Below are 4,673 nucleotides of genomic sequence, written 5' to 3' on the forward strand. Positions count from 1 at the left end.
ACGAGCATCCTTATACTCTGAAAAAATGGGTATTATAACATTAATCTAACGTGCCCCCATATTCTGAAACAATGTGGAAAAAGTCGTTAATATGACAATACTCATTCTTCCGAAGTATAAGGATGCCCATTAAAATTATGCATGCACATAATTTTAACAAGCAACCTTGCACTTTGGTAAAATGGGTACCGTTGCATTGACGACATCTTTTTTCACATATTTTCACAATATGGGGGCACATTAGCATTTTAATGGGCAACCCCTCTTAATAGAGCTGCCAAGCATTTCATCATTTCTTTTTTACAAAATATTTGTTTCTACATCTCTTTTTAGCTGAGGCACTGAAGTAGCTCATGTTCTGCTGTCCAATATTTTTCACTTACACAAGTTTCTGTGCAACGATATTCTGAAATATAACTTCAGGGTCATTGATGCACCTGAAAACGTGAACCATATACTATGGGGATTGCAATGCAATGCAATAGTGAATTCATGCACTTTGGAGCAGCTCTGCTGCTTTGTCTAAAATGAAGAGAAAATAATTGGCACAGAAACTTTAACTTCAAAATAGGTGAGATAGGGTGCAGCAAAACAGCAGCTAGCTACAGTGTTTCTCATGTGATGCACCTGCAGACACAGCTGTGAGCTGCTAAAATCTGTTGCAAGCCAAGAATAATAGGTAAGTGGAGAGAAGGAAACCACCATTGCACCATGATTGGTTGTTTTCTCCTCCCCACTCCCCTGCTCTCCAGCCTCCGCTCTGCTGATGTTGAAAGAGTGGCGGGCTCTGTGGGAGGGGCTTGCTCTTGCTGTTCTAGAGTTGCAACAGACCAGAGCGACCTGGAGGTTTTCGAAAGTGCAGCTCGAGCTGGCCGGATCATATTAAGGCATCATATCGGCAGCAAATTCTCACAACATAAACACCCTTGAGAAAGGGTTCAGAATTGAGACAGCAGTGAAAATGCAAAATAGTTTGGTCGGTCGTTTGTAAATTATTTTTCTTTAGCTCTTTGTAGCTGTTTTCTTCGAGCTTATTTTAAACAACAAAAAACGAGGGAAATTGTAATAGCTCTTTATTATATCTAAAATTCGTTTATCGGTACTTCTTCCGAGGTGTAGGGCTATCTCAATGCTCCCTGCATATGCAAAAGAAAGATGTATATAGTCATAAGCTAAGCACAAGGCTGTCGAAACAATACAAAACAAGGTGAGCCTGACATGCACACAATACAAATAATCCTGCTCGATCTGCAAAGAGAGACCAGCTCACCTTGATGAAAACAACTGGTCTGGACCATAAGGGAAGGCCAGCGCATCTCGGCGCCTAATGTTTTCCTCCGAGGAGACCTGCGCTAATCACAGAAAATGTAGTTTTAGTTGAAAACCAATTGACATTGCAGGAGAGAGGCATGAAGTATCCGACACAGCAAGTAATGTCCGTGACAAATAGGACACAGACCACAGCTCACTTCCAGTAAAACACCGTGCTTTGGGCCTCAGGCAATTAACGAAACAAAAACTTGTCTATGCTCCATCTTGCACTTTACATGCAGAAAACCTGCAATTGCCAGGGAAAATGCAGATTTAGTTGAAAACCAACTGACATTTCAAAAGAGAAGAAAAATCTAGGGCAGCAAATAATGTCTGTGACAAGTAAGGCGGGTAGGAGACCATAGCTCACCTTCAATAAAACAATGTGCCTGGGCCAGTTAAAAAAAGAACACCTTGTTCGGACCCCAGTCTACGCTTTCATCTCAAGAAACCTGCGCTTAACAGGAAAATTCAGTTTTAGTTGAAAACCAATTGATATTTCAAAGACGAGCAAGATAAAACCTGATGCGGCTAATAATATCTATGATGAATAAAACACAGACCACTTGTAACGGGACCATAGCTCAACTTCAGTAAAACTCCATGCCTTGGACGATTAAAATAACAAAAAAAACTTGTCCATGCTCCATCTTGCGCTTTACGTGCAGAAAACCTGCAATTGCCAAAGAAAATGCAGATTTACTTGAAAACCTACTGACATTTCAGAAGATAAATCTAATGCAGCGAATAATGTCTGTCACGAATAAGGCACAGACACTTAAAGAACAACATAGCTCACCTTCATGAAGTATCAAATGTCCTATACTGAAAGTGTGTGTTAAATGTGTTCATTCGACATCCTGGTTTAATTGACCCAGCTTTCCGTTAGTCAACGATCCAATAAAAAGCAAAATGTTTGTCGAATCTGTCTTACATTTAAATTGTAGAATAGGTGTCCCACTGTACAAGCTATTTTGATGTCTGTGGGCTTGTTTCAATTCCACAAATTAACTACAAATGTCTGAGTAAAAAAGAGAAACATTAGACACCTGCAGTAATTACCACAGAGGAGAGTATGCGAATTAGCCATCCACATGTTATGGTTGCTATTGATTTGGCTTCAAATTGCACTGCTCTAGCATGATTCACAAGAAAGTTACAACTCCGCAGAGAGTGAAATACCACCACCGCAGACCGCTGAAGTGCAAAACTTCTTTTTTGCCTATAAAACACATGGTTTGGAGTGTTGCCCAATTTAAAAGAGCAGCACGCCGACATTTGGCCCTTTGATGTTTGAGCACACTCCTATGTGGAAGTAGTCAAGTGGTGTATACATACCTTCAGACTATGGTGATGGCAATTACGGTGGAGGCCTCGCTTGCAACCACCACTGGACAGAGGGACGCAGAGCCAGGCAGAGCCCTGCTGTAGGTCTGGGTAAAAAATAGAAACATTAGACGCCTGCAGTAATTACCACAGAGGAGAGAGTATGTGAATTAGCCATCCGCATGTTATGGTTGCTATTGATTTGGCTTCAAATTGCGCTGCTCTAGCATGATTCACAAGAAAGTTACAACACCGCAGAGAGTGAAATACCACCACCGCAGACCGCTGAAGTGCAAAACTTCTTTTTTGCCTATAAAACACATGGTTTGGAGTGTTGCCCAATATAAAAGAGCAGCACGCCGACATTTGGCCCTTTGATGTTTGAGCACATTCCTCTGTGGAAGTAGTCAAGTGGTGTATACGTACCTTCAGACTATGGTGATGGCAATCACGGTGGAGGCCTCACTTGCGACCACCACTGGACAGAGGGACGCAGAGCCAGGCAGAGCCCTGCTGTAGGTCTGGGTAAAAAAGAGAAACATTAGACGCCTGCAGTAATTACCACAGAGAAGAGAGTATGTGAATTAGCCATCCGCATGTTATGGTTGCTATTGATTTGGCTTCAAATTGCGCTGCTCTAGCATGATTCACAAGAAAGTTACAACTCCGCAGAGAGTGAAATACCACCACCGCAGACCGCTCAAGTGCAAAACTTCTTTTTTGCCAATAAAACACATGTTGCCCAATTTAAAAGAGCAGCACGCTGGCATTTGGCCCTTTGATGTTTGAGCACACTCCTCTATGGAAGTTGTCAGGTGGTGTATACATACCTTCTGACTATGGTGATGGCAATTACGGTGCAGGCCTCACTTGTGACCACCACTGGACAGAGGGACGCAGAGCCAGGCAGAGCCCTGCTGTAGGTCTGGGTAAAAAAGAGAAACATTAGACGCCTGCAGTAATTACCACAGAGGAGAGAGTATGTGAATTAGCCATCCGCATGTTATGGTTGCTTGGCTTCGAATTGCGCTGCTCTAGCATGATTCACAAGAAAGTTACAACTCCACAGAGAGTGAAATACCACCACCGCAGACCGCTCAAGTGCAAAACTTTTTTGCCTATAAAACACATGGTTTGGAGTGTTGCCCAATTTAAAAGAGCAGCACGCTGGCATTTGGCCCTTTAATGTTTGAGCACACTCCTCTATGGAAGTAGTCAAGTGGTGTATACGTACCTTCAGACTATGGTGATGGCAATTACGGTGCAGGCCTCGCTTGCAACCACCACTGGACAGAGGGACATAAAGAGCCCTTCTGTAGGTCTGGGGAAACAGAGAAAAATTAGGCGCGTGAAATAATTTCCACGGAGGACGGTGCAAAAGCCCTTTTTGTTAAATTACCATCAGCATGTTATGCTGAATTTAATGACTGAGCTCCAACTGTCGGTTCCCGAACATGATTGACAGTGAAGTTATGGCTCCGAAGACAGTGAACAATGACGGCAGGGTTCGTTTAACTTTCTAGCGTAAGCAACAAGTGCTTTAAAGTACTGTATTTTCCGGTCTAAAGACGCTAGGAGCCAATTTTGCCTAAAAAATAAACTTTCGTTTGGATAGTTGGCGCTCAATGCATAGTCCGCAGGGCAAAACGTAGGCTGAAAAGCTAACATCCATAGTCTGTCAGTCCGCACCTCTCGCACAAAAGATATTTGCGGACGAAAGTCTGGATTTTCTTGTGCACCTCTCCTGGGTGAACCATAGAGCTCTCAGCTTGACCCAAATTGACCGCTTGCAGGCATCCAAGCGAGCAGTGTGTCACACGCAAGGCATAGAAAGCCTGAGCAACAGATTGGAAGTGTGACGTTCACTGCTTAATCCCGGCACAAAACATTCTAAAATCTGCAAGCCAATCAGACCAGTCTGGTGGTAACGAAGGATCTAGAAACAAAAATTATTGCATAGTGTAACCCGTATCTGTAGGTAGTCCGCACAACACAAAAAAACAACTTTTATACAAGCATAGTCTGCGGACTATAGA

The 4,673-nt window shown here is 42.9% G+C and overlaps 2 long non-coding RNA genes across 2 annotated transcripts; both read right to left on the reverse strand.

Annotated features, from left to right (window-relative positions):
• Window positions 1–1,939: 1,939 nt before the first annotated feature.
• LOC121833227 lies at window positions 1,940–3,086 on the reverse strand. Its single transcript, XR_006076575.1, has 3 exons — window positions 3,064–3,086; window positions 2,650–2,744; window positions 1,940–1,984 (listed from the first exon to the last, which is right to left on the reverse strand). It is a non-coding gene; the product is annotated as an uncharacterized LOC121833227 (long non-coding RNA).
• LOC120850606 lies at window positions 3,082–4,117 on the reverse strand. The gene is made up of 3 exons (XR_005718190.3): window positions 3,872–4,117; window positions 3,468–3,562; window positions 3,082–3,158 (listed from the first exon to the last, which is right to left on the reverse strand). It is a non-coding gene; the product is annotated as an uncharacterized LOC120850606 (long non-coding RNA).
• Between the last annotated feature and the right edge of the window lie 556 nt (window positions 4,118–4,673).

Source organism: Ixodes scapularis, unplaced genomic scaffold (genome assembly GCF_016920785.2).
Source record: "Ixodes scapularis isolate PalLabHiFi unplaced genomic scaffold, ASM1692078v2 PGA_scaffold0__279_contigs__length_252992795, whole genome shotgun sequence".
NCBI classification, from domain to species: domain Eukaryota; kingdom Metazoa; phylum Arthropoda; class Arachnida; order Ixodida; family Ixodidae; genus Ixodes; species Ixodes scapularis.